This window comes from Bos grunniens, chromosome 8, assembly GCF_055505025.1.
Source record: "Bos grunniens cultivar Pamir isolate PY7600 chromosome 8, Bosgru_T2T1.0, whole genome shotgun sequence".
Taxonomy (NCBI): Eukaryota; Metazoa; Chordata; class Mammalia; order Artiodactyla; family Bovidae; genus Bos; species Bos grunniens.
Window position 1 is genome coordinate 42,217,501 of NC_141172.1, and position 15,232 is coordinate 42,232,732.

At 43.7% G+C, this 15,232-nt stretch overlaps 1 protein-coding gene across 1 annotated transcript in view; it reads right to left on the reverse strand.

Annotated features, from left to right (window-relative positions):
• LOC147366975 (doublesex and mab-3 related transcription factor 1) overlaps positions 1-15,232 on the reverse strand; it is a 57,932-nt gene that overhangs the window by 466 nt on the left and 42,234 nt on the right. The gene's annotated exons all lie outside the window — the stretch shown is intronic.

The window sequence follows — 15,232 nt, forward strand, 5'->3', positions numbered from 1 at the left end:
AAGGATGCTAATAGAACTGGAGCCTTGTCAAATGATCCACTTGACAAATCTCCCCAAGCAAGACCCCACCCATGTATTCCACCATTTGACAGGTAACCCTAGTTTCTCAATGTAAAGCAAGTGAAAGAGACAGCTTATGAGAACTTTCCTATTATTTCTCTTGGGTGGGGGGAAATAAGCACTCGGGGGAGGGTCAGTATACATAACTTTAAAAAAATAAATAACAGTAAATGCGAAGGAAACTTTTTTAAATACATAAAAAGTAAAAGAAATTGAATTATACAACACTAAAACAGTAGTCAGGTAAAGATTTTAACAGCAAACCTATAAACATAAAGCCCCACAAGGAAACCGACATTAAATATGAAGGATGCAAAAGTAATAATGTGTTGAACAATTTTTGCAACCTTACAAGTCACAGTAGATACAAAATTTAAGCAAAAGGGTCTCTGACCTTCTTAACCTTATCTGAGCTTAGATCCACCCCCAGAACTCCCTTCCTGCCTAGTGTGAATGTAATTAAGGGGAAGCTGCAGTGGTAATTTCTCTCCTCATTAACTTCCTGATTGGTTTCAGCCTCAGGATTCTGCCGGGCAGTAGTTTGTCACCAATTCCAAATGGCCAATCGTTAATACTAATGTTTGTGTAACTAACTGCCAGCATCTGCCACGGCTTCTTGTACAACAATAATGGTGAAAGGGTACATTAGTGCTCCTGTGTTAATTCAGCTTGTGTTCATCAATAGGGAAATCTATGATGTAATTAGCAAAATGCATTGGGAGCTGAGTGCTGAAGTCATTTGTAGAGAACTAAATCATAGTAGAAGCTGTACTGGGTCCTGATGTGTTTGCCATCAATACTTATTATGTTTGGAATTTAATAAGGTATATTACCATACTGAAAAGAGACCTTTTTACAAGAGAACACTATTTATGCTTGTTATGGGTTTGGAGAAGGTTTGCTGCAGCTAGTGGAACCACACAGAAATAAAAGAACAGAGCTGGGATTTAAGAAGCAGATCTTTAACCACTCCACTGGACCAAATTATTTCAGAAAGTCCCATTCTTCTAATGTGACATATGGACAGACAGACAGATGGATGGTTGGAATAGCTACGTCAATATCCAGTTACAAAAGGAATGATCTGAAAACTTAAGTGAGTTAATAAATTTGAAAAACAAAGTAGGTAACTTCCTGACAAGCCATTTACTTTTGATAATGAGTATTTGTTTAGATTTAGTAAGTTAAATAAAAAGCAAGGGTACTAATCTGTAAATTGTTTTGTTTTTTTTTTAAGAAAGCACTGATTGTTAAGGAGTACTTTACAGATGTCCACAAAAGTGTCCACATGCATATATAAATATATAATAGCAAGGAAAAGAACTTGGAACTTAGGAAACCTGAAGCTTTCCTTTCTTTTCTTGTTTTGCTATTCATAAAGGCTTCTTACTAAATTTGAACTGTTATATGGATTTAAATTTCCATGCAAATCCAAGATGATCTCTGAATTGTGTTACATGTCCAAGGATGCTGTATCTACAGACAGCAGACTTTGCTCTGACACCCTGTCACTACAGCCAGCCCTGGAGAGCCAGCTAAGGGCCAAGCAGGGTCTGTGAGTTAACCTGCCTACCCCCATCCTCACCTCAAGCCAGTAACGGAAGGTCCTCTGTATATGAGATGGGGAAGGGAATGAATGTTTTCTGATTACTTCTTGTGTGTCACCTACTTCAATGAGTATGTAAATTTAACCCTTAAACCATCCACTGAGAGAATTAGTCTGCCATTTTACAAAGGGGACCCTGTGGAAGCTGCCATGGGCAGTGCAACCCTGGTCAGCCCCACCTTCTGGCTTGTTCTCACCCATGCACTAGCCCACCCTTGGGTGCCATAGTCAGTCAGTGGCCACTGAAACTTCTTCATGTCTGTGTGAATTTGAGGAGGCAAAATAACTGACCCTTGTCAACTTGATTCAGAGGCTATAAAGGAACAGGTGAGCGTTCTCCAGACAAGTTCTGAGCCCTGAGATTGCCTTCCCCTACAGGTAACAACAGCTCAGCTAGGGATGCTCCCCACACCCTGACGCCCCCATTCAGCTGACCTGGGACTGGAAAAGGGAAGGGCGGGAATTCTGCAAAAGAAAGGGATCTGGGGATAGCCCCCTTTCACTCTCATTTGCCTTGTGGATATTTTCTTGGAAAGTATTCCTCTGACCTGGGGCTGTGAACATGTGCAGAATGTGTCACCTGTATAGACCAGGGAGGCTCCAAGCCCACTTAATGCATGACTGCACTCCAGAGAAGATGCAAATAAATGAACTCAACCTGTTCAGGGAAATGTCTATATTTTTAAAGCTTTTCTCCTCTCAAACTTTAAATCCATGTTCATTTTACTCTTGTTGAAAGGCTTAGCACTGTCTTTCAATGTTGAAGTTAAGGACAGTATCTCATTTTGTTTAACTCATTTTGTATAGCACCTCGTAAAAGTAGTTCCATGTGGATCAAAGATGTATTAAGTATTTACCTTAGTGACTAATGTCCAAAATTTATTTTACTATCACCCTTAAATATAGTCCCTCAGGTACCCTCTTCATTTAAATGCCGCTTCATTAAACTTCACTAGGGCAAATAACAATTGATCATTTTAAATCATTTTATACCAATTAAAAAGCCAAAATTCTCCTTTTTTGTGTGTTGATTCTAATGAGCCCTAAAGGCGGCTAATTTCAATTTAAAAGGTTCCTCTATATTATTTTGTAAAAATGCTAATGCCTAGCGTCCATGTGACTGTGGGGAAAGATACGCGGTTGGTAGCACTAGAAATTGGTTCAATCTTTCTGGACAGCAATCTAGTGACATGTAATAAGAACCGTAAACCTGTTCATACCCTCTGACCTGGTAATTCCACTCTGGGGAATAAACCCAAAGAAAGAATAATTTGCCAGAGATGCTCAACACACCACTATTTGCATGAGTGAAGATGGGAGTGCTTTGCTCTGGTGGTGGGGGTGGGGATGGGAGCAGGAAGCTCTCTCAAGCAATAGACAAATCAGGATTGTGCTACTCTGTAATCATCAGTGGGCTCCCAGCATTTACAGAAATGGAAGAAAGGACTTCTGGAGGCTGAAGTAGAGACTGAAAAGAAAGGAAACGGGCAAAGTGCCCATCTGATCTTTTTTTCATGTTACAATGAAAGGTGGATAAACCTCTGAGGCTGACCCTGGTTTGAACTAGCAAGCCTAGTATCTGTTTTCTCTCAAGTAGCCTATTCCTCTACAGAAGCTAAACGGTCTTTATTACTTCAGAACAAACCTTACACATAATCACTCGCATCAATGCTGAGGGGAAAAAAACAGATGATTTCCGTGATGTCATCTAATCACAGATATTCTTCTTGGAACATATTATAGAATCCCCCCAAACCCACCTCTCTACAACAAAACCGAGTCTAACTGCTAAATCTTTTGACATTGCAAAGACCCTTGACTTTTAACTTGAATGATCTGTTGGGAGTCAGTGGACTGGAATGAATAATTCTCTTCCAGTGAGGTGAAAAACAAGGATATTAATGCTTGAGAAAAAAAAAATTGTTCTCTATATGCTAAATACTAGTAAACTCCCAGTAACAAACCATTTTAAAAATAAAAATGCAAGTGGCATTCTTCAACTGTTAGCAACTCTTCACCTAGATGCTGACAGAAAAAAAACTGAAGTGCTGGCCTCTTTGGTTTCCTCAAGTTTGCAGGCCTAAGAGGCTGATGGAAAGCTGATGAAAATGTCTTCACCAACGAATTCTTCCACTTCATGATAACCATGGTGTTTGGAAATAAAATCATGTCCAATCAATACCACTTAGCAGACATTTCATGTTTCACAAGAGGACTCTATTCCAGAGTAGAACTGCTGCCCTTCTCACTAACATTTAAAATAATTAGGATTATCTTAGCTGTCCGAAGCTTGGCAGGTTCAGCTTGTACTTTCAAACAGCATTAATTCTTGGCACTCAGAACAAGGGATAAAAGGTAAAGATATGAATAGAGATCTTTATTCCACCTGATCTATCAAGGATTAGCTCATTCTTTTCCAGTCCATGCCTGCACACTAGTGAAGAGGAAGGCTAAGCTGTAACTGATGTAATTAGAAACCACAAGCTGAGAATAAAATAGCCCTTTATTAATCTCCCCCATTTACTATAAACTTACTAAAAAAAATCATAATCGTAGAAACAAACGTCGGTTTTTTTTTTCCCCAATTGTGTGTAATCAAAAAGAATAGTGAGTGGCTATAGAGAGGGTGTTTTTAGGATGACCCTTTCCCTGAAAACATCATCGTAATTGTCAGTTAAAATCTAGCTCAGTGTTGAGAGGGGCCAGCTGGCCACTGTGCACACTGCAGAGAGAAGTCAAGCATCATAAAGGAAGCTCTGGTGAGTGAACAAGGTGCATGGCCGCTGCTTCTCCTGGGTCCTGCTACCACTGCCCTGGCAAGCTCCTGAGAAAGCCATCTTTACAAATAAGGGAACTGATAACAGAAAGCACATATTTAACCATTATCAACACAGCCCCCTTACCAGCTGCAGAGTTCAGTTGAAATGCTCTGATTCTGTCTGTAAGTGAAAGTCGCTCAGTCGTGTCCGACTCTGCAACCCCATGGACTATACAGTCCATGGAATTCTCCAGGCCAGAATACTGGAGTGGGTAGCCTTTCCCTTCTCCAGGCAATCTTCCCAACCCAGGAATCGAACTCTGGTCTCCCGCATCTCTGGTCCAGGGGGATCTGGCAAAGGAGCGCAGCAGTGGGGGCAGGGGACGAAGGCCTGGACCAGAGATGGTTCTGCCTGGTCCCAGGTGAGCTGGATGGCTGAACCACATCCCTTCTCCGTTCTCTTTTTGTATGCTACCTTTTCCTTTTTTGTATGCTACCTTGTTGACTTCCCTGGTGGCTCAGACGGTAAAGCGTCTGCCTACAATGTGGGAGACCTGGGTTCGATCCCTGGGTCGGGAAGATCTCCTGGAGAAGGAAATGGCAGCCCACTCCAGTACTCTTGCCTGGAAAATCCCATGGATGGAGGAGCCTGGTAGGCTACAGTCCATGGGGTTGTGAAGAGTCGGACACGGACGAGCGACTTCACTTTACAGACAAACAAAAGGAAAAGAGAAGGGATGTGGTTCAGCCATCCAGCTCACCTGGGACCAGGCAGAACCATCTCTGGTCCAGGCCTTCGTCCCCTGCCCCGACTGCTTCCCACCTTTGCCAGATCCCCCTGGACCAATGTGGCAGCTGCCAGGACCCACACTCCCCAGTTTATTTCACAGAGGGGTCACCAAACCTACTTGAGTCTCAAAGCAAGCCCGTAAACAAGTGACATGTCTGTGCCAGTGGCCCTGCCTGAGAGGGACTCAGCCTCTAAGTACCTCTTCAATCGTCACCTCCCCAGAAACCTCTTGCCCATGGCTGTAGTGACGCTCCTGGCTGTTCCCTCACCCCCAAAGTGGCACCGTGAATCGTGGAGACTCTTCTCTCACTGACATTTGTTCCTGTGAGAGGTTAAGTCATTATGGCTAGGGCAGCGGACGTGTCTCATCCAGGGAGGCAGTAACTGGGTGATGCAAACAGTCCAAAGATTCAAAAATGCTCTAATTCACTGTGTTTCAACCAAAATACACTCGGTTTCAAAACCTAAACATAGTGTGGCTTCTTCTTGCCCTTCATGCCAACATTCTGAGGTAAATCTCACACAGGCTAATTCTGCTCTATTTTCCTCATCACTGAAATAATAAACTACTTGGGACGATGGACTTCAACATCAGTTTCCCCATCTCTAAGATGAGGCTAATGACAGGTCACTGTGATAACGACTGAGCACACAGGAGTTTCCTTACTTCCTTTGTGTGCAGTCTCAGTCTCTTCACACGAGATGACTCTTGCTCTTGAAGGAGCCACAATCCAATCAGGATTTAGTACAAGGACTATTCCCTCCGGGCCCCACTTCATGTCCCTTGAGAGAGCCAAGAACCAGTGATACACAGCTACTTCATTTGGGGCCTACACGAAAGCCAGAGTCAAATCCAGGAGGCACACAGCCTGGTCCTCCTTTGTCCAACAGGTCCCTCATGATGTAAGTTCTGCCTTTTTCAGTCTTTGAGCAGGGGTGAGAAGACAGCTGGTGTCAAGTTAAAATCAAGCAGCAGAATGCCTGTGGACATGCTTTATAAACCATACCAAAACAGTGTTGTTATTCAACGATCAAGAGAACCATTCCTTCAGACAGCAGTATTTGAAACAGGAAGAGTCTTCTTTCTGAATTTACATTTGTCCTAAAAGATGAAAACCCTGGGAGGTACTAGGCACAGGCACCAGTCCCCCAGAAGAAGTAGAGTTCTCACTGCCCCTCATCGACAACTGCTGGGAACCTGGAGCCCTGACTGGACGAGGCTTGCCAGGGACCAAAAGCTTACCCTCAGCCACAAGGCAATACAGCCGGGCCGGGGCTCGTGTGCTGGCTTGGGAGAAGGACCATCACTAACTGAGGACCTGGGCCAAGCGCCTTACCCTCTCTGTACCTCTTATCTCCTCATCTGTAAAATGGGGACAGAGTAGAGCACTTAGGATGGTTCTACACCAAACAAAGCTGGGGCTCCATGAGGCCCACGTCACCACGTCCACAGCTGTACCATTCAGTCATCCACACGTGTAGCCCGCAGACGGCAGCACCGCAGCACTGGCCGCAGTCCAAATTAAGCCCTATTCCTGCTATCACTGCTCCGCCCTTACCCTCCCCTCGGCTGACCCATCTACACCCACCCGCCCTGCTCAGTCTTCCTTGAGAGCTTGTCAGTTCCGGTCCAGCTTCTCCTCTCTGAGGAAGCAGACTATTTCCCTGGCACAGAAGTGCACTGAAAGGGCAGGAGGGCTGAGGGGGTCCTGCTCCTGGCCCAGTCCTATTCATTCCAGAGGATCTGTTAGGCTGGGCTCAGCCCAGCTCCCAACGGTGGCCCCTGAGAACCAGCGTGGAAAGACCACGAGCTCTGCCATCAGACATGGCACCTTAGTAAACACCGCTGAGCCTCAAGTTTTCATTGTAAAAAGAGGGTAACAGGGTATCTCAGAAAGTTGCTTTGAGGGTCAAAGAGATGATAAATGACAAAATCATTTGTAAATGTGAAGGCTCCTTGCCCTGGCACGAGTCTGTGCACTTCCCTAAAGAAGGAGTGTGATTCAGTCTCCATCCTCCACTGCCCAAGACAGGACCAGGAAATTAGTAAGGTTTTTATTAAACACCGGTTGGGAAAGAAAAAAAAAAAAAAGAAATAGTGTTAACATAACTCAAACCTTCCTAAATGTTTTCAGACAAGCTGCAGTTTCAATGTTCAGAGAAGGATGACTTTTACTTTATTAAATAAAACGAAATACTTATTTCATTCATCCTTCTTTACACACCATAAGGCTGAAAGCGAGATGAATTCCAACTGAAACCTGAGCCTGTTATTTTGCGTTTTCCGGGGACTTCAGGTACACATTTCCTGAGGCTGGGCCAACAGGGAAGGAGACCTGACCGAACCAAGAGCAGGGGCAAGAGCCAGGGGCACCACCTCAAGGCAAGAAAAAAGTCTACGAGGCAAAACCCTGAAACCTGCTACACTGAAATTCAGCCAAGAACAAGTACGGTGCACTGCTTAGCACTGCAGTGCACCCAGGAGGTGTGTAACAATGGATGAGTGAGCGAGAAAGACATGGAATTCGGTCTTCACAAGGCATGCTGCCACCATCAAACAGTGCTAACCCACACACTGGCAGGGAGGGCCTCAAGTCTAAGAACAGTTTTGAAGATTTTACAGGACAAAGGCTTTAATTCTGTCTGTATTTGCTGGAAAGACTCTGGGCACCAAGGTAGAGAAAAGCCGCATCAGACACCCTGAGGCGTGATCTCAGCCAAGAGCCTGGCTCTAGGTAAGCCAGGACCTGATCCTCGGGGACTCAGAAATGCCTAGTCCACAGAAGACGGGGGCCACGACTGGGTGTTCATTCGAGCAACTGCATTCGAAAACAGTTTAAATATGTATGTGATCTTCTCAGGAACCAAGGCAGACCAGACTAAAAAAGCCTCCACAAGTCATCTCTGGAGGAGATTTCCCATTTCATTCTGGGAAAGCTGTTTACTCTAATACAAAAGGCATCAAACCCACAAAGCAGGCTGCCGCGTTTGCCAGCCTAGAAATGAAGTCAGCTCTGTCCAGATATTTTGCCACAAGAGACATTTTTAAAGTAGCTTTGCTGAGAGCTTCCTTCACACTGACAAGAAAGAATCTCAGGTGTTTCAGCCTTAAAAAGTAATAGATGATGGAAAACTCAACCTTCATGGAACTCCTGTTAAGACTAAGAAACAGGATGAAGTTTTGGAGTCAACACCACTGCCAGGAGAGCCAGGCAGGAGATGAGATGGGTTTCCGGCTAATCCACCAGCCTGGGGTCAGCCTTTCCCCATAGGATCACATGGTCTTGGATAAAGCATGTTGTTACAAAACATGCAAGCTTTGGTTGTATGGCTTTTAGGAACACTTTCATTTAAAAATATCTGGATACTTTGCGATTAAATGAATAGAGGAGAAAGTTCATGAGCCATTTCTCAAGTAGAACTCTGCAGCTTATAATTTGAAAATAAATACTCTTTTCCAAATGACAGGCTAGTATTAGCAGGATAGAAGACTATGTCCAGTAAATACCTTCTTAAAAAAGAAAAAACAAATGCAAAACTTCATCAGCATTGGCTATTAATACTATGGCAACTTTTCCTTCCTCTTTCTAACTAGCATTATAGGAAATTTAAGATGAGTAATTATTAACACTTTTCTCTGACACAGAAGGAGGAAGCAAACATAAGGATACACTTTAAACAGAACATACACCAGATGAAATCAATCAGGATAGAAAATTCCAGGCATTTCCAGACAGGAGGACACATGCCTACTCAGTCACACAGGTTATTTTATCTCCTAAATAAAACACAGCCACCATGGATGGATAAGGTAGTTCAAATTACAGGCTGAAGAAAACACTCTTTCAGAAAGGTTTGCGCTAAGGGTGAAGAGAAAAAAAATATTAATAGTACAAGCTATGCTTCTCCTCAAGAGTATTGACACACTTTGCATAAGACCGCAGTTGCTTAAAAAAAGTTCATATATGTACTTCTTGAAACACTTTTCTGTTTAAAATGCCTGTCAATTAGACCCTTCACCCCTCAAGAGGTCTGATCTGTGTGATACAATGCATCAGGGAATGTGACTGCGCCCTCCCTTCTCCGGTGCTTTATGATATTTTTGTTTTAGGAGAGAAGAACTCACATTTTGACAAGTATTTTACTTTGCTTTCAAAGAAAACATTTTCCTTTTCCCCCTAACCACATCCTTTCTGAAGCCAAACTTAACTATCGCCTTTTTTTTCAGGGACTTCTCAGACTAACCCACGATTTCTGTGGGGGGAGAAGCTTCACTTATGGCCTGATGGCCCTGGTCAACCAAGCTCAACTCTGAACCAAATGAAGGAAATAAAGGCCGGCAGGTATTGATCAAAGCGTAAGACAACTTTTATTTAATTCTCCCTCCCACTGGTCAAAAAACTGGTCTTCTTTCAGGATTTTGTTTTCTGTTTATGAAAAGTATTTTTATTGCGGTAAAATACACAAACCATAAAACTTAACCATTTTAACCACTTTTAAGTGTACAGTTCAGGGGTATTAACTGTTTTCACACTGTTGTACAACCAGCATCGCCCTGCCACCTCCAGAACTCTGTCATCTTTCCGAACTGAAACCCTGTAACCATTACACAAGAGCTCCGCAATGCTCCTGCCCAGTCCAGGGTAATCACCTGAAACCTTCCAGCTCCCTAAATCTGACTATTCTAGTCCATGGGATTTTCCTGGAAAGAATACTGGAGTGGGTTACCAGGAAATCTTCCCAACCCAGGGATGGAACCCGTGTCTCCTGCATTGGCAGGTGGATTTTTTTTATCATTGTGCCACCTGGGAAACTGATGTTCAAATATCTGCTCAAGTCCCTCTTTCCACTTTGTTTGTATATATACCCAGAACTGGAATGGCTGGACCACATGTTAATTCTGTTTTTAAGTTTTTGAGGACCCACCAGACAGCTATCCACAGCAGGGGCACCATCCAGCAATGTATGCAAGGGTTCCAATTCTCCACGTCTTCAACAACACGGTATTTTCTTTCTTTCTAAAATAATAGTCATCTGAATGGGTGTAAAGTGTGGGATTTTTTTTTATCCTTTTATATCAGTCCTTTACTCCATTTCTTCCTCTCTTCCCCAACCCTGACCTACCACCCAGTCTCTGTTTTATCATCACTGCCCACTACTCACTGGGTTATGCCTGGCAAACTGGTGGCTGCTTCATCCCCAGAAACACTTTCTCAAGGTCCCCCATAGCCTACTGGTCCCCCAAAGCCAATGGCTGGTTTCCCTCTTGGTCCAGGAGCACTGACAGCTGACATGTCCTCTCCTTCCACCCCCTCGGCTCTCCTCCAGGCTTCCTCCCCGCTGAGCATCCTCCTCTCCAAGCCCAACCCTACGTACAGACTCTCCAAACTTCTCCACTTGGTCCTCTTATCCACACAAGCTTTAAATATCATCTCCTTGCAAATGACTTCACACTTCGTGTCTCTTGCCCATATTTCTCACTCAGAATTACTTCTGTATTAAAAATACTGTCTGAACATCTCTGCCTGGATTAGCTTCCTGCCACGTAAACGCACCTGTTTAGAACTGAAGCCACCATCTTGTCCTTTCTCGGGTCCTGAGCTGGCCCACATCACTTGCAGCTCGGGTCCTGTCTCAGAACCACCCCCGTCCACAACTGCACGGAGCCCTCCTGCCATCTCCCTCCCTTCCAGTCACCCTCACCTGCGGGTGTCTGTTTGCCCTGTCTAGTCTTCTCTACTTCATTTTAATCTACCTGGGATGGCCAGTTTGTTATTCTTCCAGAAACATGTCTCTCACCAGATGTTTTTTCCTGAATAAACACACTGGGAAGCTTCTGAAAAACTCCAAACTCATTGGCCTAGCATTTGGGGAGCAATCTGATTTCTCACTTTTCCCTGCAGGTAAGCCATGTTTCAGAGTCGGCCCTGCTCTCAATCCTTGCAGACCTGGGTGTCCCACCTCGACACTGAGCTCATGTGGGCCCCACCACCTCCCCAGTCTCCACAGGTCAAAAGCCAATCTTCCCCGATCTCTCTGCACAGAAACAACTCCTTCCCCTAATACCCAGCATGTTTTGCCTGAACCTCATTCGTGTCCATCACTTTCACCTTCCTATCATTTTCCACCACTGACCTAACTCCGCCAAAGAACAGGGAAGGATCCACATCGTATTTGTGGTCGAAGCCCTTTGATAGTCACCAGGTAAAAAGCCTTACCCCCGGCCAGTATTTAACAGTGTTGAAGAATGAAAGCCTCGCTGGCCAAAGTCAGCTAATCTGTTTCCTAGACCCCAACCATCACGGCCAGCATGACAGATGAGTCTGCATGGAAAGAACTGTGGGGAGGCAGCCACAGTGACAAGAGAGAAGTGACAGGTGCCAGCCCACATCAAGGAAGATGTGAGAAAAACTCAAAAGCAGGTGGGGAACCAGGAGAGCTGGGAGTAACAAAAATAGATCTCTGTGACAATGAACCTGAATCCCCAAGAAATATTCAGCATCCTAAAGGTGAGAAAGAAGAAAATTTATTTTGTAAAAGTCCCTGTCATCAAAGGTGCAGAGGCAGAGAACTTTGGCAATCACAGGAGAAGTTATCAGTTGTTTGGAAAGTTCATTTATGCAAAACAGATCCTTTCTCAGTGATGGTGAGTTAATGTGACATTGTGAACCTACCCTTAACCCAGTCCTTGGACAGATGTAATTCCACTCTGGACACTAACGACAGAAGCTGGAAGACTGAAAGATATACAGACAGCTTATTTCCTCCATAACAAAAGAAGCTCATAAAAACTACTACCTTAAAAATACGGAATAAGGTGCCATTGGATAGATTTTGCATAGAGTGCTTTCATTATTGTTGAGTGATTGATGACTGATTGAAGATGTGAGAACACAATAAAAAAGCTTGATTCAACAAACTGATACAGAACTCTGGCCCCAACAATAAGCCAAATCCACATTCTTCCCAAGCATACCTGCAACATTAATACAAAATGACCATGTACTGATCTACAAAGCCAAGTCTCCACAAATTTCAAAGATCTATATCTTTCAAACCTTCAAAGTCTTGGAGATTTAAGCCTGCAGTCTATCAGAGTAACTACTAAGAAAAAAAAAAAAAACCTTTCAGCTTTAAAAAATGATAAAGAAGAATATAAATTTCACTGACTCTGACTAACCAACAGGCCAGCATTTGGCCACAAAATAATTGATTTCACCCTTAATGCTACTGTTGAAGTATTTAAGTGTCTGGGCACTCACTCCAACCCACACACTCCTCCTCGATCCCACATTCCAGTAGATCAGGTATTTTCACACTTGGTTCATCTTCAGTGGAGACTGTAATTAAATCTTTAATTTGAAAACAAGAGCGGAAGTCCAGCACTCAGTGCATTATCGGCTGCCCTCAAAGCTTAGAGCAAAAAGCAATCAAATAACAAATGGCAACCTCAGCTCCTTCAACCTCAATATACCAGCTTCAAGGTGCCAGCTTCAAGGTACCAGCTCATCACAAAACTGACCAATTTACATGTGGAAATACCTTCCACAGTTATCTGCAAGCTTCCTGGGGATCAGAAACATTATTTAAATTATGCAAACTGTCAAGTTTATGTGCTGCCTAGCCTTTTGATTACACCATAATTTTTAAAGCATAAATTTCAGAACATGCTTTATTTCATATTCAAGGTATAGGAAGAGACCTCTCGGGGAGCTGAGCACTCAGGAACACAGTGGCTACTGCTGGTCCTCTTTATGTCTTCATCTACCTCCAGAACTAGCTAACACTCTTAAAGAAGGCAGTGTGGTGCTAACCAGTTACTTAGTTCATGGAATACTTACTGAGCATCTGCCCTGTGCTATAGCCATGAATAAAACAAGTCTCTGTTCTCCTAAGAAAAACAGGGACACCTGTAATCAGAGACACTTGGGACCAGGTTCTGCTGGGTCACTTACTAGTGATGTGCCTATGGGTAATTCTGACCCTCAATTCTGGACATTCATTAACATTAAAGGCTGTAGTAATTAAAACTAAAATATATTCAATCGACACTATTCCTTTCTCTGCTTGTCGTCCCTTTCCATAATAAGGAGCAGTTAATCAGTAAGTGCTTCACAGGTACTGCAGGGACCATCTGAAGCAAAATCAGGAAGAAGGAAAATTTTCTCTCAATTATGTTTTTGCCTGATCCTCTGTGCCTCCCTCACCTCTGAGCACTTTTTTTCTGTTCCTAGGTATCTGGTGCTCCCTGACCCTCTTCCCTCTGGTCTCCCCTTGGCTGACTGACACCCAACACCCCCCCAACCCCCTCCAGACACAGTTCTATTCTCTCAGTTTACTCCCTGGGGCTCTTGATGAAAGGCAAATGGCTAAACTAATTCACCCAAGAGGTGAACTCAGACTTCAGGCCCCAGCTCCTGTTGGTATTCTCATTTCAAGGAGGTGGCTTCTAGACACTGCAGAGATGTCACCTTTTGGGGCAGAGCAAATTTCTAAAGTGTTGCCTATACTGCTCAGCATACAAAAGGTACTACTATTATGTGGGAGAATCCGACGATTTTACTTTTCCTATGTCAGGCTTCCAGAATTTACAAAAAAAACATATCCTTGCTGAGTAAGGTTCTGAACCCACATTGGTCTGGGTCCCCACCCTATAATGAACTCACAGCCTTTCAAAGCATCTACCCATAAGAGAATCTCAAGCTAATAATCAGCTTCCCCTTCACTTGGTCTCCAGGAACTTAATTAGAATGGAGTCCTGTGGCTAACCAGAAAATAACTGGTATTTAAAGAACTGACATTACAAGACGATTATTTTCGGCTAACAGTAAGTCTCATGTTTTCTAATGCTTCATTGAGGCTCCAGAATTGTTCATGTTGGAGAAGAGGATAAAATGAACTTTTAATTATTTTCATTAGGAGATAATTCTAGTTGTAACACTGAACCAGATAAAACTGATAGAAAAGAAAAATATACAAATAATGAATGAGTTTGGTAGTTAAGGGAGAAATTTTTTATAATGCTAAACTAAGGTCATCCATTTATTTAAAAAGTCCTTAGAACCTTCTGTGAAAAAGCAAAAACCATCAGCTGCCACAGGCTCTAATTTGCTTTAATAAACACAGATTGCTTTTATAGTAATAAAAAGTGATATGAAAAGACAAAAAGCAAAGATAAAAGGAAATCAAAGAAAACAGAGGCCACTGCTGGGAGCATGGCTCTCTGCTCTTTCACTGTAGCAGTGAACTGCTTTCTCTCTCTAATGAGCGCAGGCTGGCGGATGCTGGGGTGATGAAACAGGACTCCGGAGGAAGGCTGGACTACCAGCCCCAGGCAGGAGCTGCTAAGTGCTGACTTAGGTGAGATGCGGTTCAGCCCACATTATTTATTAGCATAATTATTAGTAATCATCGCCATCATTCATCGAGCCCCTATCACGTTGCCCGCACTGAGCTTTACTCACCATCTTCAAAAAAGCCCTTTGGGGAGGTGGGTATTAACGTCCTCATTTGACAGATTATAAACACTGAGGCTCGAAAGGGTGATTAACATCCAAGGTCACACAAGAGCCGAGAGTCAGGGCCAGACTCTGTACTCAGGACTTGAACCTGGGTCTGTCCGCCATGAGGCCACAGTCTGACAGGCCTGCTGGTTTGATTTTTGACAAAGCCCACTCTGCTGACGTGACCCAGAGAGCCATGAGCCCTCCTCTTCACATTTACAAAGCTGCTGCCCGAGCTCCCCTCCAGAAAGCCAAGATTTTGCTAAAAAAGACAGCTTTGAACCCCAGGCATCACCTGAGTAAAACGTCTGCCTTCTGCAAATGAACCCAGAAAAGCAGCTGCCTAGTGGATCCTGGTGCCCACATCTTTCAAATCTACATTCCACCAAAAGGGGCTGCAGGGATCCAACATGTGACTTGGTGAATTCAATGACTGGAGAAAGGTGTCCATCTGCTGTCTATCAGATTCCAGGTGTTTCAAGACTGTGTAGTGGGTGTCACTGGGCAGAATCCTA